At 44.1% G+C, this 22,090-nt stretch overlaps 1 protein-coding gene across 2 annotated transcripts in view; it reads left to right on the top strand.

Annotated features, from left to right (window-relative positions):
* Positions 1 to 22,090, top strand: part of LOC139559667 (activated CDC42 kinase 1-like) — a 115,900-nt gene that overhangs the window by 13,878 nt on the left and 79,932 nt on the right. Inside the window, exon 2 of one of the 2 annotated variants that reach the window (XM_071375868.1) lies at positions 1,034 to 1,371. The exons of the other annotated variant lie outside the window; for it this stretch is intronic. The gene's annotated coding sequence lies outside the window, so the exon portion shown is untranslated. The remainder of the gene's footprint in view (positions 1 to 1,033; positions 1,372 to 22,090) is intronic. 2 annotated transcript variants of the gene reach the window in all.

Below are 22,090 nucleotides of genomic sequence, written 5' to 3'. Positions count from 1 at the left end.
GCTGGTGGACTGACTGACTGGTGGACTCCTTGAGGGCATTCTTAATTAAGCCCCCACTGTCACACATTCCTACTAATGTTCAAAAGCACTTTCAGCACTGCTTTTCACACAGAGGCTATCCTCGCATCTCTGGACTCCACGCATAAAGTATCATCAGAGAACAACTCCCCCCTCATCTTTTACCTCATTAGATATTGATGCTTGTTGATGTTGGCAGTTGGCCCCCTGTTGAGCTCTCAGCTTAGACCACCTCTGTGTGCTCAGTCTGACCCCATCACTCATCAGGGTGTAATGATCATTGTGGTTTTATGTTTGCATAGAAAACAGGGAGTTTTGTTTTCTGTCATGAAGAGAGCCTATGTCGCAACCACCCACGCTACCTACTTTGATCTTAGGCCAATGTAGGCCTAACGTTAGTGATGGGGGGAAACTCGATAATGTTATTTATCACAATATTATTTTGGATGATATTATATCGATACTTACTATCGATTTGTAAAAACAAACAAATATATATATATATATATTTTTGCTACTAAGCATTAGCTAGTGCAGGTCGACTGTACCTGCTCCAAAACATATACCTTGCTATCTGTCTTCTTTTGAAATAGTGACTCAACATGTTTTCAGCACTTTTATTTCCCTGTCTTATCAAAAACACATTTTCTCCTGCTCTCTCTTGTCTCTCTACAGCAGACAGTGAGTTATATGTTCGGAACATCAAATCGCAATAAAATCACAGTATCGAATCACACTACATATAGAATCGTGAGAATCACACTACATATAGAATCGTGAGAATCACACTACATATAGAATCGTGAGAATCACACTACATATCGTATCTGCACCTAAGTATGGTGATAATATCGTATCGTGAGGTCCTTGGCAATTCCCAGTCATAGTTAGTATCGATGTTGTACAGTATCCTTCGTCAACTAGAAGGAGGCTTCAGTACAACGTCCAGTAATTATGGCTGTAGGTTGACATTCATTGGTATTTCAGTGATTGAGGCCCCCCCCCCCCCCCCCAGGCAGTTTCCAGAAACAGACCCCCGGGTGTGTGTTGTCGTGTGTGGTTTTCCATGGACGGGGATGTACGGGACCATGTGACCAGCTGACCTTTCCGCACAACGTCGCAGCACCATGATGGACTCCTAGCCAGGGCTGTGCCTCGCCACGGACTGGGGCCTGCCGCCAACCAGTCCGTGGGTGACCTCTGACCTTCTCCCCCCTCCATACACAACCAACGACCACTAGACCTCGTCTCTACTGTCCCTGAGAGTAGGCTTGTCCCCAGATAGAGGCCGAGGGTCGACAGACAGACGGACACCTGCGCTCTGTCTCCAGATAGCAACCCAACAGCTAGCAGGTAAGACTTTGGATGTGTGTGTGTATAGTATGTACACTTTAGTAAAACATTTTATTAGTTAGAAAGAATGGGTGTGTCAGGCAAGTTGCTCATCTGGCAAATGGAGTCTGAATGTAGAGTCTGGCCAAATGTAGAGTCTGGCCAAATGTGTAGTAGAGTCTGGCCAAATGTGTAGTAGAGTCTGGCCAAATGTGTAGTAGAGTCTGGCCAAATGTGTAGTAGAGTCTGGCCAAATGTGTAGTAGAGTCTGGCCAAATGTGTAGTAGAGTCTGGCCAAATGTGTAGTAGAGTCTGGCCAAATGTGTAGAGTCTGAATGAGATCTGATTTACCTTCGCTGTCAAAGTTGTGCTTATTATATCCACAGTATCTCAGCGACGCATACAGGAAATGAAATCAGTCTGACTTGCTCTGATTGGAGGAGGGAATGAGCAAGTGAGATCCTGAGTTACGGTGCTGTTTTGAATGTAGAGTATTGATTCAGGGTTAATTCGCTACGTAGGAAACCTTTGCATGATGTTAGTCATGGTCACACAGGTTGTCTGACTGGGAGTGACGGAGTGACTGGGAGTGACTGGGAGTGACTGGGTCTGACTGGGTCTGACTGGGAGTGACTGGGAGTGACTGGGTCTGACTGGGAGTGACTGGGACTGACTGGGAGTGACTGGGTCTGACTGGGAGTGACTGGGTCTGACTGGGAGTGTCTGGGTCTGACTGGGAGTGACTGCTGGAGCTATTTCCCACATGTTGTTGGTGTTGTGTTCTGCTAAGTTTGACATGGCTTTTGTGGTTTCTTAGCAGTAAGACCAAAACGAAGTTGGACACACAGTGCACTTTCTACTGTTTCTACACAGCCACCCAACCACATACTCCTATGCACACACACACACACACACACACACACACACACACACACACACTGGTTGACCATTTCCTTGCGAAAACAGGTGTGTGACCGCAAAGCCCAGAATATCTGTGAGAGCTAATGATTTTGTCTCTTTTGGTGAGACATCTACATGACAGGGGCGGATCCAGAGCCAGTTGAGCTGATGAGGTAAGAGTTAGTCAGCCATTCAGGCAATCAGTTAGTCAGTGAGTTGGTCAGGCAATCAGTGAGTCAGGCAGTCAGGCAGCCAGCCAGTCAGTGAGGCAGTCAGTGAGTCAGGCAGTCAGGCAGCCATTCAGGCAGCCAGCCAGTCAGTGAGTTGGTCAGTCAGTCAGTCAGTCAGTCAGTCAGTCAGTCAGTCAGTCAGGGCCTGCTGGGTTACACAGGAGCTCCTCTGTTCCTCCCCCTCTGTACCCACAGACAGGATACAGGCCAGCCAGCCAGCCAGGTGTCTGCTGCTCACTGTTGCTGTTCAGAGACTGACTGACTGACTGGGCACCATAGGAGGTGTGTGTGGGTGAGAGGGAGACTGGCAGTGTGTGTGGGTGAGAGGGAGACTGGCAGTGTGTGTGGGATGTGGGTGTGTTCATGCGTTAATACGGAGAGGTAGAGAGAGAGGTAATACGGAGAGGTAGAGAGGGGGGTAATACGGAGAGGTAGAGAGGGGGGTAATACAGAGCGGTAGAGAGGGGGGTAATACGGAGAGGTAGAGAGGGGGGTAATACGGAGAGGTAGAGAGGGGGGTAATACGGAGAGGTAGAGAGGGGTAATACAGAGAGGTAGAGAGGGGTAATACGGAGAGGTAGAGAGGGGGGTAATACGGAGAGGTAGAGAGGTAATACGGAGAGGTAGAGAGGGGGGTAATACGGAGAGGTAGAGAGGGGGGTAATACGGAGAGGTAGAGAGGGGGGTAATACGGAGAGGTAGAGAGGTAATACGGAGAGGTAGAGAGAGGGGTAATACGGAGAGGTAGAGAGGGGGGTAATACGGAGAGGTAGAGAGGGGGGTAATACGGAGAGGTAGAGAGGGGGGTAATACGGAGAGGTAGAGAGGGGGGTAATACGTAGAGGTAGAGAGGGGGGTAATACGTAGAGGTAGAGAGGGGGGTAATACGGAGAGGTAGAGAGGGGGGTAATACGGAGAGGTAGAGAGAGAGGTAATACGGAGAGGTAGAGAGAGAGGTAACACGCGGAGGGCACAGAGGGAGGGAGGGAACGGAGGGAGGGAGGGAACATAGAGGTAAGAGAGAGAGGGAGGTAATAGCGAGGTAATTGAGAGAGAGGGAGGTAAGAGAGAGAGGGAGGTAAGAGAGAGAGGGAGGTAATAGAGAGGTAAGAGAGAGGGAGGTAATGTCAAATTGGCTTTTTACCAAATTACCATACGACAGACCACGTATTCACCCTGCACACCCTAATTGACGAAAAAGCAAACCGTATCAAAGGCAAAGTCTTCTCATGCTTTGTTGATTTCAAAAAAGCTTTTGAGTCAATTAGGCATGAGGGTCTGATATACAAATTGATGGAAAGTGGTGTTGGGGGAAAAACATATGACATTATACATTCCCCAAAATTTGCAAAAAACATATTTCTTTCCACAGGGTTGTGGGGTGAGACAGGGATGCAGCTTAAACCCCACCCACTTCAACATATATATCAATGAATTGGCGAGGGCACTAGAAAAGTCTGCAGCACCGGCCTCACCCTACTAGAATCTGAAGTCAAATGTCTGCTGTTTGCTGATGATCTGGTGCTTCTGTCCCCAACCAAGGAGGGCCAACAGCAGCACCTAGATCTTCTGCACAGATTCTGTCAGACCTTGGCCCTGACAGTAAATCTCTGTAAGATACAAATAATTGTGTTCCAAAAAAGGTCCAGTTGCCAGGACCACAAATACAAATTCCATCTAGACACCGTTGTCATAGAGCAGCCTTTCTTAAAGTGTGGGTCGCGACGTGTCAGAGTAAATTTGAGAATTATTTAATTCATTACTGGAATTGATTTGGCCAAGTGCACCTCTGCTTAAGCAGCGGTCTCTGCTCAGTTTGGCATCTGCGCGAGTGGGAGAGGTAGATGCCCGTGTGCTTCGCGGTTTACCAGATCTTTTTTCCGCAGTTTTCTTGAAGATCAGTCCGCGACCCACACGATGCAGGGCTGTGGTTCAGCAGCAGATGATGTGCTGTCAGCCACTGACTTGTCATTCCCACTCGCCATCACTCACCGCCGTCATCAAATGGACTCATGCTATAAAACGACACGTCCTGACCAAACATCCACAGCATGATGGTAAACCCAGGAAGTCCTTTCAGAACAGGGCAGAATGTTTCAGGAAACAGTGCCTCAACAGTGGAAAAGTAAATCAGCTAGCAAGGCATTGTTGTCATTTTATAACAGGTGATGATCAGCAGTAATAAGGGATTACTAACTCTCATAGTAGATGTGCGTTTCTCCTTCAAACAATCCCCTGGCTTTGTACACAGCTAATAGCTAACATTCGCCAAAGCTACTGATAGTGCAATCCTAAGTAACAGTACAGATGAAGAACAATGATCAGGCCCACTGTACATCTTACTGTAGAAATGATCAGGCCCACTGTACATCTTACTGTAGAAATGATCAGGCCCACTGTACATCTTACTGTAGAAATGATCAGGCCCACTGTACATCTTACTGTAGAAATGATCAGGCCCACTGTACATCTTACTGTAGAAATGATCAGGCCCACTGTACATCTTACTGTAGAAATGATCAGGCCCACTGTACATCTTACTGTAGAAATGATCAGGCCCACTGTACATCTTACTGTAGAAATGATCAGGCCTACTGTACATCTTACTGTAGAAATGATCAGGCCCACTGTACATCTTACTGTAGAAATGATCAGGCCTACTGTACATCTTACTGTAGAAATGATCAGGCCCACTGTACATCTTACTGTAGAAATGATCAGGCCCACTGTACATCTTACTGTAGAAATGATCAGGCCTACTGTACATCTTACTGTAGAAATGATCAGGCCCACTGTACATCTTACTGTAGAAATGATCAGGCCTACTGTACATCTTACTGTAGAAATGATCAGGCCCACTGTACATCTTACTGTAGAAATGATTGTTGAAAACTAGTCTAGGTTGGAACTGTTGCTGTTAAAATACAATAATAATTGTTATTCTTAACTGGAATAAACTGATTGAAGCAGGGTGCTTTTTGAGGTAAACACTCACATAGTTCTGGGTTGTTCATCTGCAGCAGGAAGCGGTCTCCTGCCTGACTGAGGAAGCAGTAGATGTTCTGGTCCAGTTTGGCACCACATACCGATGTGAGTCAGGGTTCTCAACTCTGACATACTTAAAAAAAACAAGTACAGAAACAGTTTCAATGCTGAGCGTCACCTCAGTGTTACACTGTTAAAAACAGAGTCCAGAATAGACATGCTCTCATTAGGACTGTGTGTGTTTTATGGTCTACATCTGTGTGATGTGATCAATCAGTTTATTCCAGTTGAGAATAAAACATATGTATTGTATTTTAACAGCAACAGTTCCAACCTAGACAGATATGTAAGTGTTTTTAATGGGGGAAAATAAACATTCATATATGGATATTTAATTTACTTGTTATTTGTTTTTTTCTATTGCATTTCTTTTAGGTATAAGGGCAATGAAATGTACCAATATTTATGTATCGTTGCATATTTTCCTAAGCTTGGGTCCCAGGAAAACACAGAATATCTCATTTGGGACCCAGGCTGAAAAAGTCTAAGAACCCCTGTCCTAGAGCACACAAGAAACTATACATACCTCGGCCTAAACATCAGCACCACAGGTAACTTCCTCAAAGCTGTGAACGATTTGAGAGACAAGGCAAGAAGGGCCTTCCATGCCATTAAAAGGAACATCAAATTAGACATACCAGTTAATATCTGGCAAAAAATACTTGAATCAGTTATAGAACCCATTGTCCTTTATGGTCTCAAGAGAAGACAGGCTATGTGCCCACTGCCCACAAAATGAGGTGGAAACTGAGCTGAACTTCCAAACCTCCTGCCAAATTTTTGACCATATTAGAAACACATATTTCCCTTAGATTACACAGACCCACAAAGAATTTGAAAACGAACCCAATTTTGATATTCTCCCATATCTACTGGGTGAAATACCACAGTGTGCCATCACAGCAGCAATATGTGTGACCTGTTGCCACAAGAAAAGGGCAACCAGAGAAGAACAAACACCATTGTAAATACAACCCATATTTATGTTTATTTATTTTCCCTCTTGTACTTTAACTATCAAGAACATTCAGAGACCTGTCCCAAAGCCACTCCTGCGTTGCCTTGGCTGTGTGCTTAGGGGTCGTTGTCCTGTTGGAAGGTGAACCTTCGCCCCCAGTCTGAGGTCCTGTAGCAGGTTTTCATCAAGGATGTCTCTGTAATTGGCTTCGTTCATCTTTGCCTCAATCCTGATTAGTCTCGCAGTCCCTGCCGCTGAAAAACATCCCCACAGCATGATGCTGCCACCACCATGCTTCACCGTAGGGATGGTGCCATGTTTCCTCCAGATGTGATGATTGACATTTAGGCCAAAGAGTTCAATCTTGGTTTCATCAAACCAGATCATTTTGATTCTCATGGTCTGAGAGTCTTTAGGTGCCTTTTGGCAAACTCCAAGCGGGCTATCATGTGCCTGAGCGGTGGCTTCCGTCTGGCCATTACCATAAAGGCCTGATTGCTGGAGTGTTGCAGAGATGGTTGTCCTTCTGGAAGTTTCTCCCATCTCCACAGAGGAATTCTAGGATCTCTATCAGAGTGATCATGGGGTTCACCTCCCTGACCAAGGTCCTTCTCCCCCGAGTGCTCTGTTTGGCCAGGCAGCCAGCTCTAGGAAGAGTCTTGGTTGTTCCAAACTTCTGCCATTTAAGAATGATGGAGGCCACTGTGTTCTTGGGGACCTTCAATGCTGCAGAAATGTAGTGGTACCCTTCCCCAGATCTGTGCCTCGACACAATCCTGTCTTGGAGCTCTACGGACAATTCCTTCAACCTCATGGCTATATTTTTGCTCTGACATGCACTGACAACTGTGGGACCTTTATGTAGACAGGTATGTGCCTTTTCAAATCATGTCCAATCAATTGAATTGACCTCCGGTAGACTCCAATCAAGTTGTAGAAACATTTCCAGGATGATCAATGGAAACAGGATGCACCTGAGCTCAATTTTGAGTCTCATAGCAAAGGGTCTGAATTCTTATACGTAAATAAGGTATTTCGTTTTCAAATTGTTTTCTTTTCTTCTCAAAACCTGTTTTCACTTTGTCATTATGGGGTATTGTGTGTAGATTTGCTGAGGAATTTCTTGAGTAAGGCTGTAACGTAACAAAATGTGGAAAAAGTCAAAAGGGTCTGAATGCTTTCCAAAGGCACAATACATCCGGCTGTTACCTCACCCCCCCTCCACCCCCTCCTCTATCCTTACTCTTTTTGTATTTTCCCTCTCTAATTCTGTCTTATTTCCGGTCCATTCTAGCTGTCTTTCTCCCACTCCTCTCTCTTCATCCCTCCCCATTGATCTCCTGTTCAGTATTGTTGTTCACACTCTCTCTATGTCTCTCCCTCCCTCCCTCCCTCCCACACACACACACACACACACACACACACACACACACACACACACACACACACACACACACACACACACACACACACACACACACACACACACACACACACACAGGTATCGCCTTACTACAGTCAAGGACATGCAGTGTGCCTATTGCCGGATATATGTCAGGCGTGTCCTTAACGTGTCCGGTGGCGTGTTAAAATGGCTCTTTAACAGGGCAGATTGTTACATACTCCAGTTTTAGGTAGTGGTGCCCTGTTCAATATTCCTCCTCCCTGTGGACTGGGTGTGTTTTCAGTAGTTCTCCCTGTGGACTGGGTGCGTTTTCAGTAGTCCTCCCTGTGGACTGGGTGCGTTTTCAGTAGTTCTCCCTGTGGACTGGGTGTGTTTTCAGTAGTTCTCCCTGTGGACTGGGTGTGTTTTCAGTAGTCCTCCCTGTGGACTGGGTGCGTTTTCAGTAGTCCTCCCTGTGGACTGGGTGTGTTTTCAGTAGTTCTCCCTGTGGACTGGGTGTGTTTTCAGTAGTTCTCCCTGTGGACTGGGTGTGTTTTCAGTAGTTCTCCCAGTGGACTGGGTGTGTTTTCAGTAGTTCTCCCTGTGGACTGGGTGTGTTTTCAGTAGTTCTCCCAGTGGACTGGGTGTGTTTTCAGTAGTTCTTCCTGTGGACTGGGTGTGTTTTCAGTAGTTCTCCCAGTGGACTGGGTGTGTTTTCAGTAGTTCTCCCTGTGGACTGGGTGTGTTTTCAGTAGTTCTCCCAGTGGACTGGGTGTGTTTTCAGTAGTTCTCCCAGTGGACTGGGTGTGTTTTCAGTAGTTCTCCCAGTGGACTGGGTGTGTTTTCAGTAGTTCTCCCTGTGGACTGGGTGTGTTTTCAGTAGTTCTCCCAGTGGACTGGGTGTGTTTTCAGTAGTTCTCCCTGTGGACTGGGTGTGTTTTCAGTAGTTCTCCCTGTGGACTGGGTGTGTTTTCAGTAGTTCTCCCAGTGGACTGGGTGTGTTTTCAGTAGTTCTCCCTGTGGACTGGGTGTGTTTTCAGTAGTTCTCCCAGTGGACTGGGTGTGTTTTCAGTAGTTCTCCCTGTGGACTGGGTGTGTTTTCAGTAGTTCTCCCAGTGGACTGGGTGTGTTTTCAGTAGTTCTCCCTGTGGACTGGGTGTGTTTTCAGTAGTTCTCCCAGTGGACTGGGTGTGTTTTCAGTAGTTCTCCCTGTGGACTGGGTGCGTTTTCAGTAGTTCTCCCTGTGGACTGGGTGTGTTTTCAGTAGTTCTCCCAGTGGACTGGGTGCGTTTTCAGTAGTTCTCCCTGTGGACTGGGTGCGTTTTGTGCTGCATGTTTAGTCATTGGTTTCATTTTCACCCCCCCCCCTCCAGTACAGTGTGTCTAGATAGTGTTGTTTTAAGTGTGTGTCTCTTTGAAGTGTTCTTAACTTCTTATGGCTGGCGGCATTATTGAGTAGCTTGGATGAATAAGGTGCCCAGAGTAAACTGCCTGCTCCTTAGTCCCAGTTGCTAATATATGCATATTATTAGTATATTTGGATAGAAAACACTCAAGTTTCTAAAACGGTTTGAATGATGTTTGTGAGTATAATAGAACTCATATGGCAGGCAAAAACCTGAGAAAAAATCCAACCAGGAAATGGGAAATCTGAGGTTGGTCGATTTTCAACTCAGCCCCTATTGTAGATACAGTGGGATATTGGTCATGTTGGAACTTTTTGACATTTCGTTTGCAACCAGTGAGCGCGCTTCGTGAGTTTTGATTTGTTTACCAAACGCGCCAACAAAAGTAGCTATTTGGACATAAATGATGGACATTATCGAACAAATCAAACATTTATTGTGGAACTGGGATTCCTGGGAGTGCATGCTGATGAAGATCATCAAAGGTAAGTGAATATTTATAATGTTATTTCTGACTTCTGTTGACTGTACAATATGGCGGATATCTTTTTGTCTTGATTGTGCTCTGAGGGCCGACCACAGATTATTGCATGGTTTACTTTTTCCGTAAAGCTTTTTTGAAATCTGACACAGCGGTTGCATTACGGAGAAGTTGATCTAAAATTCCATGTATAACACTTGTATCTTTGATCAACGTTTATTATGAATATTTCTGGAAATTGATGTGGCTCTCTGCAAAATCACTGGATGTTTTTGGAACTACTGAACATAACGCGCCAATTTATACTGAGATTTTTGATATAAATATGAACTTCACCGAACAAAACATACATGTATTGTGTAACATGAAGTCCTTTGAGTGTCATCTGATGAAGATCATCAAAGGTTAGTGATTAATTTTCTCTCTTTCTGCTTTTTGTGACTCCTGTATTTGGCTGGAAAAATGGCTGTGTTTTTCTGTGATTTGGCAGTGACTTAACAATCGTTTGTGGTGCTTTCGCTGTAAAGCCTTTTTGAAATCAAACAATGTGGTGGGATTAACAACAAGATTACCTTTAAAATGGTATAAGATACTTGTATGTTTGAGGAATTTTAATTATGAGATTTCTGTTTTAATTTGGCGCCCTGCACTTTCACTGGCTGTTGTCATATTGATCCCGCAGCCATAAGAAGTTTTTAAAAGGATTCCCCAAAACATATTTACCTGTTTTCATGTAGCCTACTCCACACTACTCTACTCACCATGTGTTTTATAGTCTGCTATATAATATGCTTTAGGATTCATTTTGCTGGCTTCAATCCAGTTATTTTGTCAGTTGGACACTGACATGTTCTCCAGGACCTCCTAGAAGGGAGCAGCGTGAGGGTAGCGATCACATGTCGGCATTAGGGGTGCGTGGTAACCAGATTTTCATATCGTCATACCGTCCTTCTCTCATAACAGGATATACGGTACTACCGGCTTAGTACACAATGGGAAGCCAAAAAAATCCAGCTAAAAAGCCTAATTGGGTGTCTATTAGTAAAAGCGAATTTCCGTGGAGGCTGTTAGCTAACTATGGTAACGAGCGCAAACGAAAATAAAACGAATTGCAAAGACATGCAATCCAGCTCATAAAGTTATACATATACATCGGTAGGAGCTACCGAATACCATTTCTGGTGAGTTTGGACATTTACAAGCGAATGTGAATGAGAGACATTGTGCAAATGAACACAGTTTTGACACATATTTGTCTGAAGGAAGAACAGTACTGGCTTTGGAGGATCAGCATGTGTACACGCTGTGTCTGTGTGGAGTCTGGTGTTGCTAGGGCAGCGGGCCTGCCTGCTCTGCTCTGAGAAAAAGGGGGAGGAGAAGACGTGCTGAGAATGGAGAGGAGAAAAAAACACAAGGAAATTAAGATAGTGGCAGCTGTACAGATAACTCCTGCAAAGGGCTTTGACTTCTCAAACACAGCACTAAGCTAACACAATATGATGCTCCGTCACCTTATTAATTCAGCTATTTACTTACTTCGATTAATTAGCAAGTTAAACTTAGGTTTCGTGTTAACGCAGAATTCTGAATTTTTCACAGAGGAAAACAAGATAAAGATGCATAATAAATATTGTGCTGCAGATGTAAAATGCTTCTTATTGTAATTTATGCTCGGCATCTGGCAAATAATGTGCTTCAGTTGCACTTTTCTACTTGGATGAGAATTCAGGGCGCTCTGACTGATGTGTAGCTACTCCATCATTCTGTCAGCAGACAGCGCTCTGACTGACGTGTAGCTACTCCATCATTCTGTCAGCAGACAGAGCTCTGACTGATGTGGAGCTACTCCATCATTCTGTCAGCAGACAGCGCTCTGACTGATGTGGAGCTACTCCATCATTCTGTCAGCAGACAGCGCTCTGACTGATGTGGAGCTACTCCATCATTCTGTCAGCAGACAGCGCTCTGACTGATGTGGAGCTACTCCATCATTCTGTCAGCAGACAGCGCTCTGACTGATGTGGAGCTACTCCATCATTCTGTCAGCAGACAGCGCTCTGACTGATGTGGAGCTACTCCATCATTCTGTCAGCAGACAGCGCTCTGACTGATGTGGAGCTACTCCATCATTCTGTCAGCAGACAGCGCTCTGACTGATGTGGAGCTACTCCATCATTCTGTCAGCAGACAGCGCTCTGACTGATGTGGAGCTACTCCATCATTCTGTCAGCAGACAGCGCTCTGACTGATGTGGAGCTACTTTTCACCGGTACTTTTCTCGTAAAATGCAAGATGAACTTTAAGCAAAACATTAGGAAATGTAGCTGGCTACATTCTTTCTATGATAAACATTAGAAATATGATGGCCATGCATCGTTTTTTGCTAATAAGCTAATTTTACTTGTGTGGCTGCCAGCCAAAATTTGCATTACATTTCTGTTGTCATCTTATGAAAATGTTATTATTTTCTGTTGAATGTGTTGCTCTAATATTATACTGAACAAAAATATAAACGCAACATTTAAAGTGTTGGTCCCATGTTTTCATGAGCTGAAATAAAAGATCCCATAAATGTTCCTTACACACACAAATCTTATTTCTCACATATTTGTTTGCGTTCCTTTTAGTGAACATTTTCCCCTTTGCCAAGATAATCCATTCACCTGACAGGTGTGGCATATGAAGAAGATGATTAAACAGCATAATCATTACACCTTGTGCTGTGGACAATAAAAGGCCACTTTTAAAATGTGCAGTTTTGTCACACAATACAATGCCACAGATATCTCAAGTTTTGAAGAAGCATGTAATTGACATGCTGACTGCCGGCATGTCCACCAGAGCTGTTGCCAGATAATTGTATGTTAATTTCATTACCATAATGTCAAGCCCTGACCTTAGAGATCCTTTTTATGTCTCTATTTTGGTTTGGTCAGGGCGTGAGTTGGGGTGGGCATTCTATGTTTTGTGTTCTATGTTTTCTATTTCTGTGTGTTTGGCCGGGTGTGGTTCTCAGAGGCAGCTGTCTATCATTGTCTCTGATTGAGAACCATACTTAGGTAGCTTTTTCCCACCTGTGTTTTGTGGGTAGTTGTTTTCTGTTTTGTGTTTCTGTACCTGACAGGACTGTTTCGTTTTCGTTCATTCTCTTTGTTATTTTGTTTAGTGTTCTGTTTAAATAAAAATAACATGAACACTTACCACACTGCGCTTTGTTCCACACCTAATTCAACAGACGATCGTTACACATAAGCTGCCTCCAATGTCGTTTTAGAGAATTTGGCAGTACGTCCAACCGGCCTCACAACCACAGACCACGTGTAACCACGCCAGCCCAGGACACATCCGGCTTCTTCACCTGCGGGATCGTCTGAGACCAGCCACCCGGACAGATAATGAAACTGAGGAGTATTTCTGTCTGTAATAAAGCCCTTTTGTGGGGAAAAACTCATTCTGATTGGCTGGGCCTGGCTCCCCAGTGGCTCAGCCTGCTTCCCAAGTGGGTGGGCCTATGCCCTCCCATGCCCACCCATGTGAATCCATAGATTAGGGACTAATTCATTTTCTTATAAGAACTATAACTTAGTAAAATCGTTGAAATTTATGCATGTTGCATTTTATATTTTTGTTCAGTATAATTTCTGTGATGGAAAACTACAGTTGCACATCCCTGATCACTCTATTGAAGTAAAAAAACACTGTTGACTTTCAATATAAAACGCTCCTCCTTTCAATAATACACAGCTGGACTCACCTGCTCCTGCTTTCTCCTGTTGTACTATTTACAAACAAACATGTGACTGGCTCAACTGTTCTGGGGAGCTATGGTAAGATAATGTTACAGGTGAAATGAAGAACGTGATCTGCTTTACATCCTAACATATTGCACAAGTTGACTGCAGACTATTTACTTAAAAAGTAGCTACAAATATTATAATGTATTGAAAAACTTTACAGAAATAGTTAACGGTATTGACAGTATTGAGAAACCATCCCGTGGATATTTCCAGAAAACCTGGTGTACGGTATACCGCCCAAGCCTAGTTGGCATGCAGTCGATCTAGCTATGTTCAGGTGGGGTTATAGGCTAGCCCTAGGCTAACCACTTCTACATGGTACTAGCAGTTTTAAAAGTAGCCTAAGCGGAAACTAGACGGGACTATTAAAATACTAAAATGACACAATTATTCCCAAAAAATTGAACACATATTTTCCTACTTCAATCAACCAGTTCATTTAGAATTTGTGATAAAACTGTTGTCATTTGCTAAGGAATGTAGCTTGTGTATCTAGAGTGAAAGCAAATTAACGTATTCTTCAAGACATTTCACTTGTCGGGACAAAAGCACATTCCAACAAGTAGTTTTACAGTATTTGATCTCTGGTTAAATATCGAACTTCCGTTCGAGTACTCTCTTACACATGCCCATCCCTCCACAGTGGCATACTGTTTTTCATGATAGGTGTTGGTATGCGGACACACGCGTAGGCGTTAAGCGTGTAGGTGTGGCATATGTGTGTGGGTGTTGTTGATGTGCTCTGTCATATAGAGGTTGCATTGCATCACGCCTGCGGTGAGTGGGCTAGCCTACGGTGACAATCTGGTCAATGTGTAACTCGCTGTTCTTCTGGTGTTTTCTTGAAGGAAGAATACAGACGAGCTGCACATAACACCCTGATGAACCGGAGAAAGAGAGAGGGGAGGACAGAGAGGGGGGGGGGGGGGGGGGAAGAGGGGGAGAGAGAAGGGAGGAAAGAGAGGGGGGGAAATGAGAGGGAGAAGAGACAGAGGAAAGACAAAGAGATTGTGAAACAGAAAGGAAAAAGACACGAGGGGAGGAAACATGGAGAGAGAGAAATAATCAGAGAGAGACATGAGGGCTATTTTGCAGAGGAGAAAAAAAAAGAGATTGCAAGAGATTGAGATGAATGTTGTCATCTCCTCCAGGGTTGTTTGTGTTACTGGGACTCCTAGTAAATACTCCAGTAACAATCTCTTATCAGACACCCAATCTCCAGCAGGTCCTTGATCTGTTTTCGATTGCCGTGTATAATCTCATCTCCTGAGCTGGTGTCAGCGGTGCGATAGCGCCATGGGCAAGGTTAACGAGTAGAGGTGATACAGCCTTCAGATAGACAGGTTCCACACTGAAAATACACAAAAATATTAGTTTGATGAAGACTGAGAGCATATTTTCATAAGAATCATTAAGCATGGCCGTAATTCATTACCATGCAGTGTTGTTCAATGTGGAATTTTTTAAATATATATTTTTTAAATTTCAAAGAACAGGCAGATTTAAAGTAAATCAAATGCTACCGCCTTTATTGAGATTGTGTTCCACGATATAATGTAACCAGTTGATATTACAGTTTCAATAAATCAATATTAAATTACACTTGCTTTTTTTATTGTCTGATATAGATACATAAATAATGGGACAATTTAGCCATTAGGATTTGTTATCTTTAATGGTTATGATAAATTAGTCATCGTTGCGCACTGTTGGCATAGGTCTTTTTAAATTTTTTAATTTAACCTTTATTTAACTAGGCAAGTCAGTTAAGAACAAATTCTTATTTACATTGACAGCCTACACCGGCCAAACCCGAACGACGCTGGGCCAACTGTGGGCCGCCCTATGGGACTCCCAATCATGGCCGGTTGTGATGCAGCCTGGATTCGAACCAGGGTGTCTGCAGTGACGCGTCAAGCACTGAGACGCAGTGCCTTAGACCGCTACACCACTCGGGAGGCCTAGAAATAAATGCGCACATATTTTTCCCCACTGCGGGCCTCTCCAAAAAAAAACAACATGCAAGTACTCAGTCAAAACATTTCAAATGCTAATTCTACTACTGTGCCTGTTCTCAGATCCTCCCATATAAGCACAGAGCACGTCAGGAGTATGGATGAGAGGGAAGTGTTGAGAGATGGAAAACACACTAGTCGAAATGATTCTCTCTTGATTCTCTATAAATAGAACAAAAGGCCTCAAAGTAATTTATTTGTGAATTATTAACATAATAACAAAAACAGCACTGGGCTGCAAAACTTTTAACACGCCAACTAGGCACTTGGGTAAATGGTGTATATATTATATTCTAAAATGGCTTCCTTTCCTCGTCTCCCGTTCTTCATACAACTCGGCAGCACAGATCTGAAATAGTTTGGCTAGATACTACTTAGTGCCTACACCCACTGCATACCTCATTGTACCCACTGCAGTGGAGAGTGAACACCTACAAGCTGTGTAGTCACTTGTTTAGACTTGAAAGGTTTGCATTGGTGCAAGCAGAATAACGGAGAAAAGGTCGGCTATCAGACGGCAAGGTGGAAACCATTGGCATATTGCTTATCCTATCAGATCGACATGAAATGCCAAGGAATAATTACCAAAGGTTCGATGTTGGATTGGGCATTTCTGCATTGCTGGTTTGACCCATTTGACTGGTTCTGTGTAATTGAAGACACAGGTGCAGATGATTAGGCCAAGTATTGAGTTAGGAGCCTGAAGACCAATGGTTTTTCCGTTGCTTTTCCGTTGCCACACCCACAGCCCACAGTTGTCTGCACACCGGAGCCTAGAGCTATTTCTGGCAGGGTGGGTTTATACATCAGGATGGACACACAAATACCAAAGGCACCAGAACTGTAAGCACTCAAAATGGTAGCCCTTATTCTAAACTGAGGAAGATGGCAATGATCTCTTATTCTCTCTCCGTTGATTAAGCTAGCGTAACGACGATCGCAATTGTTTATATAACCTCTTAACCAGGAAGTTCTGAGATTAATAATCTATTTTGCAAATGTTGTGGTGCCATTCACTCAAACCTTCCACACTCCTGGGTTGCGTTCGGGATGGTGCAGCACATGAAACGCTGGAGACAAGAATGTCATGAATAACAATTACATTATTCCTTATTTTAGGAATAAGATAGGAGATTCTACCATCCTCTGCTGCTACCATGTCTCTACATCTGGTCTGGGATGTCCTCCCCTTGCCACACTCTTCCCTCTTGTGGCGAGCAGCGGAAGTGGCTGCCCATAGTGGGGTTAACATAGGTTATTTGTTGTCGTTGTCACAGTGAGGGTATGATGGTAAGGGGTGGGAGGGAGGAGATGAGCTGGAGGGAAAGTGTTGGCAGTAGGATAAGCCACAAAAAGTTGTGTGTGTGTGTGTGTGTGTGTGTGTGTGTGTGTGTGTGTGTGTGTGTGTGTGTGTGTGTGTGTGTGTGTGTGTGTGTGTGTGTGTGTGTGTGTGTGTGTGTGTGTGTGTGTGTGTGTGTGTGTGTGTGAGAGAGAGAGAGAGAGAGATGCGGTGTGTCGCACGTGCAGGAGTTTTCAGCTGCTAGAGAAACTGAATCTATGAGATGCCTTCAAAGCCTAGCAGCTTTCTGGGGGATTTTAGCAGCTTTGGGACATTTGCTTGGGTCATCATACCAATCTCTGGGGGATTTTAGCAGCTTTGGGACATTTGCTTGGGTCATCATACCAATCTCTGGGGGATTTTAGCAGCTTTGGGACATTTGCTTGGGTCATCATACCAATCTCTTGGGGGATTTTATTACCCCTATCATTCTGTCAATTTAATGTAATAGCCTATGGCAGTGGTTCTCAAACCTCTCCTGGTGGGACCTCTATACGTTTCACTATTTTGTTGTAGCCCTGAACTAGCTCACCTGATTTAAGGGCTTGATGATTAGTTGACAAGTTGAATCAAGTGTGATAGATGTAGAATAGATGAAATAAATGGAGCGTCTGGGACCCCTGAGGAGAGGTTTGAAACCCTCTGGCCTATGCAACAAAACAAGTCTCAGCCCAGTCAAGGCTGTTTTCTTGTTTAATTCCTTCAGAGGAAGGTGTTACCACTAATCAAAGGAATGCAATAGCATTTGCCTCACTTGTATCATTAAGCGATAAGGCACCTCGGGGGGTTTGTGGTATATGGCCAATACGCCACGGCTACGGGCTGCTCTTAGGCACGACGCAACGCCTTATTGCTATTATAAACTGGTTACCGACGTAATTCAAGCAGTTAAAAATAAATGTTTTGTCATACCCGTGGTATATGGTCTGATATACCACGGCTGTCAGCCAATCAGCATTCAGGACTCGAACCACCCGGTTTATAAAAAGGTATAAAAGAAATTGAATCCAGATGCAGCTGTGTCTGTCTGCCCTCCTAATTTAGTTTTATGCAACAGGCTTACTATACTGTATGAATTGTTGAGTTATTTTTTATGATATTGTCACTGTCTTTTTTCTCAAAGCACAAATTGAGGTTTGCGTTCTGCACGGGATGTCGTTGACAGATCCGAGAACTGAGGCAATGACTATTTAAAGGCACTAGCTTTTGTGTTTGTTTTTATGACCTGGCTCTGAACCCTTCTCTCTCTCCCTCCTCACTAAGCTCCTTGCTCTGTGCATGGATAGGCCACACAGCTGGCTGGAAGCTCGCAGTATAGTGGCTTTAGTCATGACTGGGCCATACCTCACAGACTCACCGCGTTCAGCCGTGGGTGAACAACAGACTGCTGCAAGCTGATTGGCTGAACGCGATACGCAACATCCGGGAATAGCATTCCGTGCTTTAGCCACGGTGGTGGTAAATGATGTTTCAGAAAGAAATATGTGCACTTGACTTAAAAAAAAATATTATTCACCATCTCGCCGTTAAATCTAGTTAAGGAGGAAATTGAAGCCTTTGCAGCCTGAATGTTTAATGTGCTAACAGATTGCCGGGGGACACAAGTGTATTACGGGCTGTGCACATCAAGCCCAGACAATAGTGGAGAATCCATAAAGCCCACTAGCGGTTGCCCAGGCTAGTACATGGCCTAGGTAAGCATGTTGTTTGTGCAACGGTGTCTTTTAAATCAGAGAGGAATAAGTCGAAGCATGAATATGTTATCTACATGAGGTAAGAAAACGAGAAACACTCTTTTCACGCCACTTTGATACAGCTACGACCGGAAGTGACTTCTTTGTAGCAGGTTAGGAGAACTTACGGAGCAGGTTAGGACAGTTAACATAGTAAGTTAGGAGACTGAGGTTAAGGTTAGGAAAACGTTTACGGTTAGCGAAAATGCTCTCCTAACCTGCTATGAAATTACTTTCATAGCAGGTTAGTGGCGTGAAAATTAGCGGCGTGAAAACAGTGTGTCCGGTAAGATAACAAGTAATGTAACATCTAATTATGGCCACCTGGAAACACTGACCAACACTTTGATTCCTACCCTGGCTTTTTTATTTGTCATATCAAACAAAAATGTATTCAAAGTGCTGCCCACTATATTCCAACTATAGCATTACAATAATCATTCAATTTCCATGATTCCAACAGTTCACCAATTAACGAGGCCTAGATATAAATATATGAAAATATATTTTTGTTTGAAGTCGGATTGAACAGTATACAACGATCAGAATGGAGCAAGCCCCATTGAACCGTATGTGTTGCCACTCCATGGTCATGAGTTACTCATAAAGCATTTTTAGAACTTTATTATTCAAAAACATAAAATACCGTCATACTGTCAAAAATGTGAAAAATATTGTGATAGCGCCAGCTGGTCTGTACTATCACAGCACCACGGGTGTTTCTACCCTATAATCTCTGCTGGTTGCACCTACAGTTGAAGTCGGAAGTTTACATACATTTACATTTACATTTAAGTCATTTAGCAGACGCTCTTATCCAGAGCGACTTACAAATTGGTGCATTCACCTTATGATATCCAGTGGAACAACCACTTTACAATAGTGCATCTAACTCTTTTAAGGGGGGGGGGGGGGGGTTAGAAGGATTACTTTATCCTATCCTAGGTATTCCTTAAAGAGGTGGGGTTTCAGGTGTCTCCGGAAGGTGGTGATTGACTCCGCTGACCTGGCGTCGTGAGGGAGTTTGTTCCACCATTGGGGTGCCAGAGCAGCGAACAGTTTTGACTGGGCTGAGCGGGAACTGTACTTCCTCAGAGGTAGGGAGGCGAGCAGGCCAGAGGTGGATGAACGCAGTGCCCTTGTTTGGGTGTAGGGCCTGATCAGAGCCTGAAGGTACGGAGGTGCCGTTCCCCTCACAGCTCCGTAGGCAAGCACCATGGTCTTGTAGCGGATGCGAGCTTCAACTGGAAGCCAGTGGAGAGAGCGGAGGAGCGGGGTGACGTGAGAGAACTTGGGAAAGTTGAACACCAGACGGGCTGCGGCGTTCTGGATGAGTTGTAGGGGTTTAATGGCACAGGCAGGGAGCCCAGCCAACAGCGAGTTGCAGTAATCCAGACGGGAGATGACAAGTGCCTGGATTAGGACCTGCGCCGCTTCCTGCGTGAGGCAGGGTCGTACATACACCTTAGCTAAATACAGTGAGGGAAAAAAGTATTTGATCCCCTGCTGATTTTGTACGTTTGCCCACTGACAAAGAAATGATCAGTCTATAATTTTAATGGTAGGTTTATTTGAACAGTGAGAGACAGAATATCAACAAAAAAATCCAGAAAAACGCATGTCAAAAATGTTATGAATTGATTTGCATTTTAATGAGGGAAATAAGTATTTGACCCCTCTGCAAAACATGACTTAGTACTTGGTGGCAAAACCCTTGTTGGCAATCACAGAGGTCAGACGTTTCTTGTAGTTGGCCACCAGGTTTGCACACATCTCAGGAGGGATTTTGTCCCACTCCTCTTTGCAGATCTTCTTCAAGTCATTAAGGTTTTGAGGCTGACGTTTGGCAACTCGAACCTTCAGCTCCCTCCACAGATTTTCTATGGGATTAAGGTCTGGATACTGGCTAGGCCACTCCAGGACCTTAATGTGCTTCTTCTTGAGCCACTCCTTTGTTGCCTTGGCCGTGTGTTTTGGGTCATTGTCATGCTGGAATACCCATCCACGACCCATTTTCAATACCCTGGCTGAGGGAAGGAGGTTTTCACCCAAGATTTGACGGTACATGGCCCCGTCCATCGTCCCTTTGATGCGGTGAAGTTGTCCTGTCCCTTTAGCAGAAAAACACCCCCAAAGCATAATGTTTCCACCTCCATGTTTGACGGTGGGGATGGTTTCTTGGGGTCATAGGCAGCATTCCTCCTCCTCCAAACACAGCAAGTTGGGTTGATGCCAAAGAACTCCATTTTGGTCTCATCTGACCGCAACACGTTCACCCAGTTGTCCTCTGAATCATTCAGATGTTCATTGGCAAACTTCAGACGGGCATGTATATGTGCTTTCTTGAGCAGGGGGACCTTGCGGGCGCTGCAGGATTTCAGTCCTTCACGGCATAGTGTGTTACCAATTGTTTTCTTGATGACTATGGTCCCAGCTGCCTTGAGATCATTGACAAGATCCTCCTGTGTAGTTCTGGGCTGATTCCTCACCGTTCTCATGATCATTGCAACTTCACGAGGTGAGATCTTGCATGGAGCCCCAGGCTGAGGGAGATTGACAGGTCTTTTGTGTTTCTTCCATTTGCGAATAATCACAGAAACTGTTGTCACCTTCTCACCAAGCTGCTTGGCGATGGTCTTGTAGCCCATTCCAGCCTTGTGTAGGTCTACAATCTTGTCCCTGACATCCTTGGAGAGCTCTTTGGTCTTGGCCATGGTGGAGAGTTTGGAATCTGATTGATTGATTGCTTCTGTGGACAGGTATCTTTTATACAGGTAAGAAACTGAGATTAGGAGCACTCCCTTTAAGAGTGTGCTCCTAATCTCCGTTCGTTACCTGTATGAAAGACACCTGGGAGCCAGAAATCTTTTTGATTGAGAAGGGGTCAAATACTTATTTCCCTCATTAAAATGCAAATCAATTTATAACATTTTTGACATGCATTTTTCTGTATATTTTTGTTGTTATTCTGTCTCTCACTGTTCAAATAAACCTACCATTAAAATTATAGACTGATAATATCTTTGTCAGTGGGCAAACGTACAAAATCAGCAGGGGATCAAATACTTTTTTCCCTCACTGTACATTTAAACTCAGTTTTTCACAATTCCTGACATTTAATCCCAGTAAAAATTCCCTATCTTGGGCTAGTTAGGATGACCACTTTATTTTAAGAATGTGAAATGTCAGAATAATAGTAGAGAAGGATTTATTTCAGCTTTTATTTCTTTCATCACATTCCCAGTGGGTCAGAAGTTTACATACACTCAATTAGTGTTTGGTAGAATTGCCTTGAAATTGTTTAACTTGGGTCAAACGTGTCGGGTAGCCTTCCACAAGCTTCCCACAATAAGTTGGGTGAATTTTGACCCATTCCTCCTGACAGAGCTGGTGTAACTGAGTCAGGTTTGTAGGCCTCCTTGCTCGCACACACTTTTTCAGTTCTTCCCACA

This window comes from Salvelinus alpinus, chromosome 30 (assembly GCF_045679555.1).
Source record: "Salvelinus alpinus chromosome 30, SLU_Salpinus.1, whole genome shotgun sequence".
Classification (NCBI taxonomy): Eukaryota; Metazoa; Chordata; class Actinopteri; order Salmoniformes; family Salmonidae; genus Salvelinus; species Salvelinus alpinus.
This window is presented reverse-complemented; position numbering and strand designations above follow the sequence as displayed.